The sequence below is a fragment of the Heteronotia binoei genome, chromosome 4, assembly GCF_032191835.1.
Source record: "Heteronotia binoei isolate CCM8104 ecotype False Entrance Well chromosome 4, APGP_CSIRO_Hbin_v1, whole genome shotgun sequence".
In the NCBI taxonomy this organism is placed as follows: Eukaryota; Metazoa; Chordata; class Lepidosauria; order Squamata; family Gekkonidae; genus Heteronotia; species Heteronotia binoei.
The window spans coordinates 89637912-89654837 of NC_083226.1; positions in this window are offsets into that span (position 1 = coordinate 89637912).

A 16926-nucleotide genomic window follows, 5' to 3' on the forward strand; every position below is an offset into this window, starting at 1 on the left:
CATGGGCTTGGGGTTCGCATACCCCCAGTTTGACTTCGACTGCAGTTCCTGCCCCTATTGGCCAACAGGTGGGCACCGCTGTGCCGCATTCAGCCCCTCCTTCATTGCCCACACCTGGTTTTTTGCCTTGGGGTGGTCAGTTGGGGGCTCAGTTGCCAGGGGCATGGCCTGCAGCTCAAGTGGGCGGGTGGTTCTACCCCCCGAACCCATACGCCAATATCCCCCTTCACGCCTTTCCCTACGGCGACACTTCCTTGCCGTTGGGCGATCATCTAACGGCTGCCACGCGTGAGAAAATCCTCCGCGGGGAGTACGTTGATGTTTTTGGTCTCCTGTTTAGAGAGCTCGAGAAGAAAAGCAAGGACGAGCTCGATGACAGGGACAAAGAAAAGCTAAAGCGTAGGAAGATCGATAGGTCCTGGGCAAACTGGTTGCCCGGCTTTTTGATTTACGCGGGGGTCGTTGCAAGAGCGCAGCCGGCCAGGGCGGCCGCCCTCTTTCAATATGTAGATATAATTTACAGGGCTTATACGGACTTCGTCGGGGCAGCCTGGCTGCAGTACGACGAAGCCTTTCGGATGCGGGCCGCCGTCAATCCGGCAATGCCGTGGGACCAAATAAACCAGCAGCTGTGGTTGCAGCTGATGGCTCCAGCGAAACCAAACGCTGGGGATAGGTCCGACAGCGGCCACTTGGTGCAGAGAGCACAGCAACAGCAGACCACTCCAGCGGCCCGCGTTTCCGCGGGCCAGCCGGTTCAAACCCGGCTGTTGTGCTGGGAATTCGCTTCCAAGGGGGTTTGTCCTAGGAAGCCCTGTAAATTCCGCCACGAATGTCCCCTGTGCAGCGGGCCCCACGCATTGTCGGCCTGCAGTAGGTCCAAGCCTGGGGCGGGCGGTAAGCGTCCCGGAGGCGGCAGCGGCGGCTCACAGCCACCTGGAAAAGGGGCCCAGCCCCATCCGCCTGCCGGTCCTCAGTAGGTTGCTGGCCGCATATCCCTGTAGGGCGGACGCTAGTTATTTACTGGACGGTTTTACGTTGGGCTTCCGGATTCCATACAGGGGGCGTAGGGCCCCCTTTGTAGCTTCTAACCTTAAATCGGTGGTGGGACTCGAACACGTGGTTCGGGAAAAAATAGCTAAAGAATGCCAGGAGGGCAGGGTCCTTGGACCCTTTGATGTTCCGCCGGTGCCTACATTGAGAGTATCCCCGTTGGGGGTGGTACCCAAGAAGGCACCTGGGGAGTACAGGATTATACACCACTTGTCTTATCCTAGGGGAGCTTCGGTTAACGATGCTATTCCTGAGGAGCTTTGCTCAGTCCGTTATACTTCCTTTGACCAAGCGGTCAAAGTAGTTCGCGGCTGCGGGGTGGGGGCGGAGTTAGCGAAATGCGACATTAAGTCGGCATTTCGCCTTTTGCCTGTCCACCCTGATGATTTTGAGTTATTGGGTTTTTCCTTTGAGGGGAAATTCTACATGGACCGGGCTTTGCCGATGGGATGTTCCATCTCCTGTGCAGCGTTCGAGCGATTCAGTTCCTTTCTGGAATGGGCGCTCAGGGTTAGGACGGGGGTTAACGACACGGCGCATTACCTTGATGACTACCTTTTGGTAGGTCCAGCCGGGTCGGGTCAATGCGACATGTTGTTACGCTCCTTTCAGGGGTTGGCCCTCGAGCTTGGTGTGCCATTGGCGCACGAAAAAACCGAGGGCCCCAGTACGGTCCTTACTTTTCTGGGTATTGAGCTGGATACGCTCCAGCAGACATCCCGTTTACCGGAGAATAAGGTCTCCGATCTTAGAAGTCGGTTGGCCGCCTTGAAGGGGCAGCGTAAGGTTTCCCTTTTGGAATTACAGCAGGTTGTGGGCCACCTTAACTTTGCTTGCAAGGTGGTGGCCCCAGGCAGGGCCTTTTTGCGACGCTTTTGCGATGCCATGGGCCGGTTGCGCCTCCCCCATCATAGGGTCCGGGTTAGTGCCGGAATGAGAGCGGACTTGGAGGTCTGGGAGGAGTTCCTTGACTCCTTCAATGGGGTTTCCTTCTGGAGGGAGGACCTTAAGATTGAGGCAGAGCTTCAGATTTCTTCTGATGCTTCCGGTGCTAGTGGTTTTGGGGTATACTTTAGGGGCCATTGGTGTGCCGAGGAGTGGCCCGCTGAGTGGTTGGATAGCGGGCTCTGCAGAGATCTCACGTTTTTGGAATTTTTCCCCATCTTGGTGGCCGTTTGCCTGTGGGGAGAGCAGCTTGCCAACCACTCAGTTCTGTTTTGGTGTGATAACATGGCTGTCGTACATGTCATCAATTCCTTGACTTCAAAATCGGCGGCGGTCATGAATTTGGTTAGGTTTTTTACCCTGCGTTGCCTCCGGTTGAATGTTTTATTCCTGGCCAGGCACGTACCGGGGGTTTGCAATGGTGTGGCGGATGCTCTGTCTCGTCGACAGATGGAGCGTTTCCGGCAGTTGGCCCCAGATGCAGATTCATGTCCAGCGGAAATGCCCGCGGAACTCTGGAGGCTTGGGAACAGGAAGCCGGTAGGGCCATTCAGTTGGCGCTAGCACCTAGTACAAGGAGGGCATATGCCAGGGCGACCGCCCAGTTCGGTGAGTTTAGGGGGGCTGTAGCACTCCCTGATTCCTGGCCCATCCCCGTGGAGCATATCATGCAATTTTGCGTGCATCAACGTGAAAGAGGCCTGGGGCTAAAAACTATAAGGGGACAATTGGCAGCGTTGGCCTTCGAAAGCAAGGCTCGTGGCCTCGCGGAGCCCACCGGAGACTTTAGGGTCAGGAAGATGCTGGAGGGTTGGGCCCGTGAGCGGGGGCGTCAGGTGGATGACAGACAGCCCATATCCCCGTCTGTCCTCCGTGGGTTGTTTGGGGGTTGGTCCAGGGTGTGCGCTTCCCCATTCGAGTCGGCCTTATTCCACGCTGCCTCGTTGTTGGCCTTCTTTGGGGCCCTACGGGTAAGCGAGCTCGTAGTGCAGTCAAAGGCGGATACTTCTGGGAGGGCGCTCCAATCCGGAGATATAAAAATCACTAATAGTCAGTTGGTTTTGACGATTCGTAGGTCCAAGACTGATCAGAGGCAGAGGGGAACCGTCATCACGATCGGCATGTGCGATTTGCAGGAATTATGTCCGGTCAGGGCCGTTCGCCATTACGCCCAACTCAGGGGCGAGGCCCAAGGTCCTTTCCTTAAGCACGATGATGGTTCTCCTCTTACCAAATATCAGTTTTGGTCGGTTACAAGTAAGGCCCTGGCCCGACTGGGTCTTACTGGCGTCAAATTTGGGACGCATTCTTTCCGGATTGGGGCGGCTTCTACAGCTGCAGCTATGGGCTACACGCCCTCGGCCATTCAGCACATTGGTCGATGGCGCTCGGCGGCCTTTAAGTCTTATGTTCGCCCCCTGGTCGCCTAGCAGGTAGGTGGGGGGGTTGGTTACTCGTTGGACATGTTGCTAACTGTTGTTTGTTTTTTCAGGTGCTGTGGCTCGGGGTGAGAGACGGCGGGTTCTCATCTGCGGGCACAGCATGGTTTTTTGGGCTGCCCATTTCTCCAGGCGGTCTTCGGTTGGCACCCAGCTGGGTCTCAGTGAGTGGGCCACTGTTGAGTGGCTGGGTCGTCGTGGGCTGCGCTGGCCCGGCATCATGCCACTCTTGTTCCTCGAGCGGAAGGCATTACCCCCACACATTCTTGTCGTTCACCTGGGTGGGAACGACTTGGGGCTGCTGCAGGGGAAGGCTCTTTCCCAGCAGGCTTTGGCTGACCTTCGCGAGATTTGTCGCAGGTGGCCTGGGGTCATATTGGTTTGGTCGGCAATTTTGCCGCGCAGGGTGTGGAGGTACGCCATTTCGCCTGGTGGAATCGAGCGGGCCAGACGTAAGGCCAATAGGGCCATTCAGAAGGCCATGGAGGGGGGATTGGGAATATACCTCCCTCACCCGGCCATAAGGGTCGATCAGGTCGACCTGTACCGGCCGGACGGTGTTCATTTATCTAACTTGGGTAACCGGGCCTTTTTGGACGAGCTCAGGCAGGGGGTGCGGTTGGCTCTAGGCCACCCGGTGGGGCGCTAATGCCTAAGCAGAGGCTTGGCATTGGCGGTGGCTGGTTTAGGTTTGGCCACAGGGTTTTCCAGGGGAGCACCTATGGCCTAGCACCTTCGGTGCGGTGGGCTGCAGGAACCGTAGATGGGCTAAACGGCTCAGTACGGTGATGCAGAACACAGGGAGCCTCACCTGGGTGGATCTTTCCATGGGGATTGTTCCAGCCCGGTTGGTGATGGCTAGAGGCCTGGCCGCTCAGTTACAACCCGATTACGGTGGGTTTGTGCTGGGGGCAGGGTGGCTCGCCCTTTGGACAAGGCGGGGTCCAGGTGTTGACCCCAGGGCTTGTCTGGTCTGTTTTCTCTCCCCTTGCCAGTTATATTTGTTAATTTTAATAAAGCGGCCCGGTTTTAAAACCCAACAATTGTGTCTGCCTCTTCTTTCCGACTGGGGGGGCAAGGTTCGGCCCCTTCCCAGCCGTGCCTGCTCGCAGGCCATAGGCTGGGGGCCGCCTTTGCTCCTCCGGAAGGAAGGAGGGGCAGAAGGATCACCCGATATCGGGTGTTTAGGCTGGGCGCGGAGGCGGGGCTATATAAGCCCCGGCTCCCGCCTCAGTGCGCAGTTCGGTTTTGGCTCTCTGCCCACCCACCCTTCCCATTGGCAGTACAGGTGTATACCGGTCGCCTTTTGGGGCCAGGTAGGAATTTTTTCACCCCCGCACAATTGGCCTATGCGGGGGTGTTTTTCGCCTACCTTGTACTGCCTAGTAGGTTAGGTTTTGTTGTTGTTTTAGTTTGGTCGCTGGCTGGTTTAGGTTTGGCCACAGGGTTTTCCAGGGGAGCACCTATGGCCTAGCACCTTCGGTGCGGTGGGCTGCAGGAACCGTAGATGGGCTAAACGGCTCAGTACGGTGATGCAGAACACAGGGAGCCTCACCTGGGTGGATCTTTCCATGGGGATTGTTCCAGCCCGGTTGGTGATGGCTAGAGGCCTGGCCGCTCAGTTACAACCCGATTACGGTGGGTTTGTGCTGGGGGCAGGGTGGCTCGCCCTTTGGACAAGGCGGGGTCCAGGTGTTGACCCCAGGGCTTGTCTGGTCTGTTTTCTCTCCCCTTGCCAGTTATATTTGTTAATTTTAATAAAGCGGCCCGGTTTTAAAACCCAACAATTGTGTCTGCCTCTTCTTTCCGACTGGGGGGGCAAAGGTTAAAACGCTTTAGTTTGGAGAAAAGTCGACTGCGGGGTGACATGATAGAGGTTTACAAGATTATGCATGGGATAGAGAAGGTAGGAAAAGAAGTACTTTTCTCCCTTTCTCACAATACCAGAACTCTTGTGCATTCAATGAAATTGCTGAGCATAGAATCATAGTGTTGGAAGGGACCTCCAGGGTCATCTAGTCCAACCCCCTGCATAATGCAGGAAACCCACAAATACCTACCCCAAATTCACAGGATCTTCATCACTGTCAGATGGCTATCTAGCCTCTGTTTAAAAATCTCCAAGGAAGGAGACCCACCACCTTCCAAGGAAGCCTGTTCCAATGAGGAATCACTGAAGGGTTAGAACGGATAAAAGGAAGTACTGCTTCACCCAAAGGGTGATTAATATATGGAATTCACTACCACAAGAGGTGGCAGTGGCTACAAGCATAGGCAACTTCAAGAGGGGAATGGATTGTTAGTATATGTGCAGGCATCAGACCACTGCTGACAGCACAAGATCTAAATGACAGTAGATGATCTGGCTGGCAAGGGCATTTGGCAGACTGCCAGATTGCATCAGCCAGGCTGAGGTGAGCATGACTCAGAACAAACCTGATTGGTCCATCATCTGGAAGAATTGTATAAATGTACAGAAGTACTTCACTACTGGATTTCTTGGCGTCTTCAGAGCTCTTACTCAATAAACACAGAAGACCAACATGGATAAGCATATGGAGCAGAGGTCCATCAGTGGCTATTAGCCGCAGGTTATTGTTGTGACTGTCCGGGGCAGTGATGCTCTGTATTCTTGTGCCGGGGGGGGGGCACAGTGACAGGGCTTCTAGCCCCACTGGTGGACCTCTTGATGGCACTTGGGTTTTTTGGCCACTGTGTGACATAGAGTGTTGGCCTGATCCAACATGGCTTCTCTTATGTTCTTATGTTCTTAAAAGTGAAGTGCTCAGTGGACTTTTTTGCATAAATTTGGGTAAGGATATGACTTTACAGTGTATGTGACATAAAAATGTCACCAATACAACACCTGAGTGGGCTTCTTCCTCTCTTTCTTCCAAGAGGGTTACCAACTTCAAGATGGGTCCTGGGGCTTTCCCAGAATTGGTCTCCTGAGTCTAGATGACAGGATCAGTTCTTCTAGAAGAAATGTCAGCTTGGGAGTGCAGACTCTGTGGTATCACATCTCCTTTCCTCCCTTGAGGTTCTTCTCATGTGTTTGAGGTGTGATGAATATATGCAATTCTTGTGTGCCTGAGTATGTCCCCATTCAAATTCACAAGGTACCTCTCAGACTGATGAGATTGTGGAAGGAGGAGGACCACAGTGTATCACAACATACTTGGAGCTTTGGATGAAAACTTTCAAATATAGAAAGCAGTTCCCCCACAGTCCTGAACAGGCTCTGGAGACACAGTCAGGAGGCATACCTGAAGAGGCAGAGGAGGAGGAGATTGAATTTATACCCCACCCTTCACTCAGAGTGGTTTACAATCTCCTTTCCCTTCATCTCCCCACAACAGACACCCTGTGCTATGTATGTGAATCTATGTGTTACCAAATGCGTTTCCTGACTGGCTCATTGGAGCCTGAAGGACTGAGCTTGGGACTTAGGAACAATGGGAAGTAGGATCCAAATCCCAACTGCCCTGCTCCAATCATAGGCCCCTGCTGATTTGAATGACCCAATTACATGCTAGCATGGGAACCCAATATTGTATATAGTTGGCCCAGTGGGCCCCATTCACCAGTGGAGTTAGTGCAGCCACCTACCATGCTGTATACAATAAAGAATTTGTTATCACTTCCATCTCACCTCTTCAATGCCTAGATACCCTGTGAGAAGTAGAAGAAGAAGAAGATGATATTGGATTTTTATCCCGCCCTCCACTCCAAAGAGTCTCAGAGTGGCTCACAATCTCCTTTACCTTCCTCCCCCACAACAGACACCTTGTGAGGTGGGTGGGGCTAGAGAGGGCTCTCACAGCAGCTGCCCTTTCAAGGACAACCTCTGCCAGGGCTATGGCTGACCCAAGGCCATGCTAGCAGGTACAAGTGGAGGAGTGGGGAATCGAACCCGGTTCTCCCAGATAAGAGTTCGCTCACTTAACTACTACACAAAACTACCTCACCAAACTGAGGTAGGTAGGGCTGAGAGAGCTCTTTCAATAATTGCTTTTTTGATAATAGCTCTGAGAGAACTTGTGACTGACCCATGGTCATATTAGCAGCTGCATGTTGAGGGGTGGGGAATCATTCCTGATTCTCCCAAATTAGAGTCTTTGTTCTTAACCACTATACCAAATTGGCTTTCACTACACCAAACTGGCTGTCATCAACTTCATTGAGAGAATTATGGGACAGTGAAACCCCCCCACTATCTGAATTCACTTTCTCCATGTGTTTTATGCTCCCTTCTTTAGAAGTATATACAGGGTTTTTTTTCTCACTGTGACGGAACCGGCCCGATTCTGCCTTCAGACCTGGTCCCGTCAACTCCCTGCTGAGTCTCCAACTCCTGGAGGGAGCTATTTCTCCTCCGGCCACTTGGGCTCGCTGCCACCACCTGCTCAGTCTAGGGATTCAAATTGAGAGGAACAGGACTCCCAATCCCCCTTTCCAGCTCTGAGGCCAGGCCTCAAGGTCCTCTGCCACCCTGTACTTGGGTATCACAGAGACCACAGCACTTCTTCGGGGAACCCCTGGAGGATTGGCATCTTATCCAACTGCATGCCTTCCCCCTTCCCCGGGGCCCCCTTCATAAAGCAGCATGGTCTAAGCGGTCGGGATCTATGTGGTACAGAGTTTGACTGCCAGCATTCAAAACAGAAACAAAAAATGTTTAATAAGAAGAGAAAGAGAATAATAATAAAAAAACCAGTTACATATAAAAGTTTAGCACAGCACCTGATCAGCAACAAGAAGGGCAAATAAAAGGTAGATTTAAACGCATATGCTCATCCCTGGTGTAAACTGGCCCTACCTTGTGAATGACTGCCTTGGGGCCACCCCCACAGGCAGGAGCCCAGGCTACCAACCTTCCTCCTCCAGCGCCAGCTGTGGACTGCCCTTTTCAAATAATAACAAAACCAAAAGAACTTCCTGCCTCTCTAGGAGGCTTTTCCCCTAGAGTTGCTGGTTTGACTCTGGAAGGGAGGGGGGAGTAAGGGGAGGGCTAGGCCCCAAAGCCTGCGTAGCAGTTTCATGTTCCCTCCCAACTAAAATGGTGTTTCTCCACACTCACACAAAGATTATCTTCTTGTAGGAAAGCTGTTATATGTAAAGTGGGCCAGAGAGAAGATCCTAGTATTTCCATTTATCAACTAGGATCCAAATCTTCCTCATAAAATTTTGATGAACAGACTGTATGTCAGAGAATTGTGAAAACTACTCGTAGCAAAGAAGACCAATATTAAACAAGGTCTGATGTAGAGGAAACTCACTTTGACAAAAAGTACAAGCATTTTATAACTGCAAATAAAAACTTTTAATTGGTTAGCCTCAACAAAAATGTCACTTGAACCAAACTAAACAATTAACATCATCACTATGTAAATTCTATCAAAGCATTTGTATCACCTTTTGGTTTTGTTGTCATGTTTACTTGATGAATTCTGACTCAGTTATTCAGTGATACGAAAGACGAATATTTCCTTTATCAACAAAATATGCTGCCTAATTAATCTCTTGCTTGCTTTTTGTTTGTGTTATGTGGATTTTTTTAAACTCAAGATTTTGCAGCTAATGTTACATGGAACTGACAAGGGCAATTATCATTAAAAACTGAGCAGAAGAAAGCTGTGGTAATGAGGAACGAACTGCAATTCATTCACCAAGGCACTGTCAGTGATGAAAAGAGTAAACTGAGCCTACCTTTTTCTGAGGGTTTTTTTTTTACAGATAACAAAGCAATTACAACTTGTAAAGACTACAGAGAAAATAATAATTTACTAGAAAACGGAGAGAACAGCACAATCTAGAAAATGCAATGGGGAAAATTTAGAGGAGATAATTAATTATATTAAAACGTATTATGAAAAAATGGCATGTCTATAAGTACCAAACCTATTAAGTGCCATGAAGCTGAAGGGTAGAAAATGCTAAAATAGGAACTAGATGTCAAGGCACAATCCAGAACTCTAATTTCTCACTATCTATTGATAAAACATTCCTGTGATAATTTGATGTGGGCCAGCTGATTATCTGTTGATGGCTACTCTTAGTGAATGCTAGACATTCTTGTGGATAGCACTGTTGCATGATAGCATTCTCAATCCAACCAACTAGCATTTGACAACTATTTACATTCTATTGTTTTTATCCTGCCCTTCTTCCAAGGAGCTCAGATTGATCTATAGTTCTTTTTGGAGGTAGGTTAGACTAAGTGTGTTTGACTGGCCCACCATCAACCAACAAACTTAATGGCACAATGGGGATTTTAATCCAGGTCTTTTATACCCTAGGACAACACCTTAACCACTATGTCATACTGGCATCACAAGGAAAAAGTGATTGTGTGAATTCCTTCCCTGTGTATTGGCATGCTAGTGATAGTTGCAGTGCACAACCCAGGTGTATATGGCAGAAGGGGCATAGCTCAGAGTTCTGATATCTCAATATTCCTAGAAAATAATTATATAATCCTGGCACAGTAGAAATGAATAAGCTTAACTGTGTTTGATGATTTAACCTTTGCTGTGTTTGATGGTGGCCTTTGGATTTTTCATTAAACACAATAAATATTTCAGACCATGGTATGTATCTTCATGGAACAGGATTTTCCCATCTTCCCTTTCTGATGCAGCTCACTGAGCCCCCTGACATCTTATTCCTGGAGGTCAGCAAGTCATCAGGAACAACACTGGGGTAAATTAGGAGTCTGCAGTGGGAGGGAAGATCAATGGAAATTGCCGCCCACTTTTCTGCAAATGGAAATGCCTTTCTGTAGGAGGAACTGTTGTATGACCATGTGATCCTGCAGGTATAGGCTGCAAAGGATCTCTCCTTTCAATGAAAAAATATTCTCATGAAAGCTGATCGAAGTACCAGTGCTTCTGTAAAAAAGCAACCCCTTGGAATTAACCATTTTCTTACTGTCTTCTTCAAAGACCAATAGATATAACATCTAATATTTTTTAATTCACAGGGGTAGTCTATGTGCGCTGCCATATTTATATTAGTTAAAGCTCTGATTATTAAAAAAAACTCCCATTAACAATCCTTAAGTACAAAATGGAGACTTTTAAATAAAGCTTAAGCAAGCCAGTAGTATAAATGAATATATTATTAATAAACTCCTGACCAGTTAATAGGAGTGCTCTTGGGGAAAAGAGAGGGAATGAAAACAATTTGTCACATTGAAATGGATCATAAGTAAACAAAGGTGGTTTTCAGTTACAGTGTAAAATAACATGATGGGAATAGATTTTGATTCCATGTGTTTAATCTTCCAGCTCATTTCAATGAAGAATAATTTATTCTGCTATATAATTTTTAGAACTAGCAAGATGCTGCTGAATACTGCTTCCAGTTATCAGTGAAAGCTATCTCATATGTACCTAATTCTTTTTCTGTAGTAAAGGGAAGGTTCTTGGACTGTTGTATCTTGTAAAGGAGACTTGAATTTCAGTTAGTTGTAAACTGCATGCAATCAACAACTTCCCAGTACCAGTCTTTCTGTAAGACAATTGCAAACATTAGCACAAACCTCCACTCAAAGGAGGGGAGAGAAAACATGAACAAATTGGACACAAACTGGAAACATTACAGATGAAAAATTGAGTCCAGATTCATCTTTATTTTATTTATATTTTCATTTATAACTTGCCCTTCTCTCAAGGGCTCAGGGCGGGTAACAACAATCAATAAATATACAAGTTAAAATTAATACATATAATAAAATAGTTTGTTGCTGTTCAGTCGCACAGTCGAGTCTGACTCCTTGTGACCCTATGGACAAAGTCATGCCAGACCCTCCTGTCTTCCACCATCCTCAAAGTCTGCTCAAATTCGTGCTTGTTACATCAGTAATGCTGTCCAGCCATCTCATCTTTTGCTGTCCCCTTCTTCTTTTGACTTCTGCCTTTCCTAGCATCAGGATCTTCTCCAGTGAGTGCTCCCTTCATTAAACACAATAAATATTTCAGACCATGGTATGTATCTTCATGGTGGCCAAAGTATCAGAGCTTCAGCATCTGACCTTACAGGGAACAGTCAAGGTTGATTTCCCTTAGGACTGACTGATGGTTCCTTGTGGTCCAGCTCTCACAGCCATACATTACTACTGGAAATACCATCGCTTTGACTATATGGACTTTTGTTGGCAGGGTGATGTCTCTGCTTTTTATTATACTGCTCAGGTTTGCCATAGCTGTCCTCCCAAGGAGCAAACATTTTTTAATTTCATGGCTACAGTCACCATCTGCAGTGATCTTGGATCCCAGAAAAGTGAAGTCTGTCACTACTTCCATGTCTTCCCCTTCTATTTGCCAAGGTGTGATGGGGCCGGATGCCACGATCTTAGTTTTTTTTTTTTATGTTGAGTTTCAAGCCTACTTTTGTGCTCTCCTCTTTCACCCTCAACAAGAGGTTCCTTAAGTCCTCCTCACTTTCTGCCATTAGAGTGGTGTCATCTGCATATTTGAGGTTGTTGATGGCAATCTTAATTCTGGCTTCTGCTTCATCCAAGCTAGCATTCAATTGTGACAAAATATTTGGGTTGTGTAATAAATGGTGTACCTGTTTGTATTGTAACCAATTGGTCTTAAAATGGAATTTTCTTTCTAAATTTTTATTCGATCTCATCAAGTTATTTATAATTAAATGTTTGAATCTAAAGATACCTGCCTCTCTCCAGTTCTTAAAGCTTGTTTTTTCCTTTGCAGCTGGAAACCTGTCTTGCCCCAAAAAACTGTTGCTGGGGAGGGGTGTGGTACTAATATATTCCTATATTTGTCCCACACATTCAGAGTTAACTTCAAAAACAGGTTCATTTGGATGTTTGAACTACGAGAGCTGGGCCTGTTCCAAAGTGCTTCATGTATTAAGTTTGGTTCTATAAAAGATTGTTCTATATGAACCCAGTCTTTTTCTGGATGTGGAGTCGCATATAACAAAACATTTTTCAATTGAGCCGCTAAATAATATTTTTCTAGATCTGGAAGCGCCATTCCGCCTTGATTTAACGGTTTTACTAAGGTTGAATAGGCTATCCTATGTTTTTTACCATTCCAAATAAAATTTAGAAGCAATGATCTCCATTTTTTAAAAATCTCAGGTTTAATCTCTAAGGGAAGATTTTGGAATAAAAATACAATTTTTGGTAGAATAAAGACCTTTAGTTGCTCTATTTTTTTCTAATAAACTTAATGAAAGTTTCTCACAATCTTTAAAAGTCGTTGTTATAGATTTTAATAGGGGGTCAAAGTAAACTCTAAATAGGTACTGAAGATCCAAAGGTATTAAAATTCCTAAATGTCTAAAGTGGGATTTGACCCATTTGAAATTAAATTCACTTTTTAACTTGGACTCCAATTCAGGACCCAACCAAATAGGTTATATTTCTGATTTATTGAAATTTATTGTGAAACCTGCGACTTTACCGAAGTCTTCAATTAGCAACAATAACCTAGTCAAGGAAGATAGCGGGTTTGTACAGTAGAAAATTGCATCTCTGCAAATAAACTTACTTTATAGGAAGGATTTCGATAGCCAATTGACACCCCTTTTATTTGAGGATCAGATCTTACGGCCAGGGCCAAGGGTTCTAAGGACAAGGCAAACAAGATTGGCGATAGGGGACATCCTTGTCTAGTTTCTCTTGATAGCGTCCATCTTTGCGAATTATAGTTATTGATTGACATGAATGCTTTGGAGTCTTCGTAAATAGCATCAATGGAACGCAAAAAATTAGGGCCAAATCCCATATTTCTAAGAGCTGTTTTCAAAAAGGGAATTTCTACCTTGTCAAAGGCTTTATCATCGTCAAGAGACAGCATAACTGCCTCTATTTTAGAATTCTTACAATAATTGATGATGTTCAGAGTCTTTCTTATGTTGTCGGTTATTGATCTTTCTGGAATAAAACCAGCTTGATCTTTACGGATGTAATTAGAAATGATTTTATTTAACCTTGCTGCCAAGGTAGAAGAAAATTTTTTAAAGTCGTGGTTAAGGATAGAGATTGGTCTATAGGAACCTACATTTAATTTATCCTTGTCTGGTTTAGGCCGGACTATTACTCTCGCATCTTTCCATGATTCAGGCATAGAACCCTTTGAAAGTACCAAATTGCATGTTTCTAGGAGAGGATCTAAGATATTAGGTAAAATTTTTTTATAGAATTCAGAAGTCAAGCCATCATTACCAGGAGCTTTATTATTTTTCATAGTTTTTATGACTTTTTGCAGTTCAATACCATCAATAGGTTTTTCAAGAAAAGAGAGGTGTTCTTCAGAGATTTTAGTCTTAAAATTAATTTTCTTAAGGAAATCATCAATAGCATTCTGATGAGGATTATTAGAGTTATAAAGATTTCTATAGTAATCTACAAATTGTGCTGTGATATCTTTTGTTTTCAGGTGTAATTCACCTTGTGAGGATCTTATAGCATAAATTAATGAAGAAGACTTTTTTTGGGCTAATCTATGCTTCAATAATTTCAGATATTTAGGAGATTTAGTGATATATCTCTGTTTTAGATACATCAGTTGTTTTTGAATTTGAGATGTTTCAAGTACGGCTAATTTCTTGCGTTCAAATTCTAGCTTTTTTAAGGTTCTTTTACCTCCATATCTCATATGTCTTCATTCTAGTGTTTTGATAATGTTTTGTAAATCACTTATGGTTTTTTGTTTTTCTTTTTTATAGTGAGTTGCTAATGAGAGGAGGTTGCCCCTCATTACCGCTTTGAACGCATCCCAAACAACTTCTTGCTTCACACCACACGATGCATTAAAATGAAAATATTCCTCAATCTGTTTTATAGCTGCATCACAAAAACTTTGATCATGCAATAATAAAGAATTTAAAGACCATGAACGGCCACTGTCTTCTTTGTTGTACATATCAACTGAAGCTGATATGATTGAGTGGTCTGACAGTGATTGCGAACCAATATCAGACTCAGTTGTGTGTTGTAGTAAGTCATTAGACATGAGAATGTAATCAATATGAGAATAAATGCTATGTACTGGTGAGAAAAAGGAGTATTGCTTTACACCTGGATTCAGTGTTCTCCAAACATCTTTTAGGTTATATTTTAAGAAAAGGGATTGTAATTTGGACGTGACATGCATTCCTTTCGCTTCAAATTTGTTCTTGTAAGTTTTATCTAACTTAGGGTCATCTATTAGGTTAAGGTCTCCCCCAATCACTACTTCTCCCTGTTTAAACTCACTTAGTTTTAAGAAAACCCTTTCTAAGAATTCTGCTTGATTAAAGTTTGGGGCATAAATTGACGCTATTGTCAATGGCATTCCATCAAGCTCGCCTTTGATGAACAGAAATCTACCATTAGGATCAACTAAAGTATTTTTACATTGAAAGGGGATAGATTTTGAGACCAGAATGGCGACTCCTCTTGCCTTGGATGAACCAGGTGCTTGGAAGCTTTGTGAGAACCATTTGGTTTTTAAAATGGAATCTTTCATTTTTTTACAATGAGTTTCCTGTAAAAATAAAACATTTACTTTCTCTTTATACATTAAGTTTGAAATTCTTTTGACTTTGATACAATTACCTAAGCCTCTGCAATTCCATGAGGCTATTTTTAAGTGTTTAGACATTTTGTGCACAATGCTGCTTCAACTTCCTTCTATATACCACAACAGGACAGCCTATCTAAATATATTCACTAAAGAACAAAATAAAACTTTGAACTTTAAAAAACTATTTGTATATGTACAAAATCCTCAACTAGTGGGATACCTGTAGAGAGGGTTAAGAGAGCCTTTAAACATAAAGCTCTCACAAAAGAACTGAGAGTATATCAACAAAATTACTTTATTCTAACATAAGTGGAGGGCACTTTAGAGAATATTAAGATTATAAAATATGTGCTCCTCTTTCCTCCTTGACTGTATAAGAAAATCTATGGACACCAAATATACTTATTCAAATACATTAAATTGAAATAGAGGGCTGGGTACTACCTTTAATGACTTAACTACTTAACTACTTTGTTCCTGTCAGTTGTTTGCCAAACTTTATGTAATAAAGGTAAACATAGAGTGATACTTATATAACCAAACAGACTAAAATGCAATGGGTGTAAAAAACAAGTCTCAATTACGTTGTTGGTGATACTTAGCACAGCTGAGTAGTTTACTTACCACTCCACCAATCATGTACTACCCTCTATCTAAGAAATAAGAGTATATGATTAATTTTAGCCAAAGAAATAAACAACCAAAAAAACAAATGGAATTCATTAACTGTATTATCTGAAAGACTACCATATTATTTTAACTAAAACTACCCATGACTTTCCTAAGTTATATCTTCACAAAAAAGTGCTTCTCCTGCTATAATTCATTATTTCCAGTTACCATAATTATAAAATTACCTAAGTTTAGATTTTATGTAATTAATTCACAACTATTCAATAAATCAATTTTCTTTAAATACTAACGTTTCTAATAGATTGGTGCTTCAGTTTAGACTGAGTACATTAAGTGAGCTAAATAATTTTCATAGCAAAATAATAAACAACAATTCTTAAAAAAAAACTTAGGCATACACCAAAGACCACCAGAACAAGTAAGAACTAACTTATAAACTTGTGGTCTCTATCTATTGGAGTGTTTACCATATCCTCTTAACTCTTTATACATGGTTTTGCCAACTATAGGAGTTACCCAACAGCTCTCAAATGAAAACTACCACCCCTGTATAAGTCTTACAAAATTAACAGTGCAGGAGTACAGACAGTTGCTGTAAAACAGATCAGAAATAGACCAGTTCTGCAGCCCTGGGTGCAAAGAGTAACACGTTGTTGCATGGGATCTGAGTATACTGGCTCTGCCGCGCTGGGTTTAAATGGTAGCGTGATCCAGTAAACCTAAACATAAAACAAAGAACAGCTATTATAGGACTAATAAACCTTGGCGTCTGCTTCAGAAATCAAGGATTAGCTTTGTTTACGGCTCTTTTTGCTACAGCTTCCTGTTGACGTTCACAGCCGCTGTAGGTGTGTATTCAGGACAGTTGAACAGAGTCTCGTTAGTAACCGACGGGCTCCTTTGCTATAACTTCCTTTTTTACGTTCACAGCCGCTGTTGGAGTGCATTCAGGACAGCTTAACAGAGTCACGTTAATAACCGACAGGCTCTTTTTGCTGCAGCTTCCTGTTAACGTTCACAGCCGCTGTTGGAGTGCATTTAGGACAGCTGAACAGAGTCTCTTAAATAACTGACACCAAGCCAGGACGAAAAACCAAAAGGGATTAAATCATAGTATTGAAAACAGCATACAGTCAGGTTGTGTCTTTATCTACCGCAAGCAGTTGTTCCTCTTCTTCTTGGTTGAGTGTGATGTTCATAGCTGCTAGTAAAGCCTTCCCTGTAATGCCATCAGACGCTTGGAAAAGTGCGCCATTTTTGAAGATCATGATGTCGGAGGCTGGACTCCAGCGGAACTTAATCTTTTTTTCAAA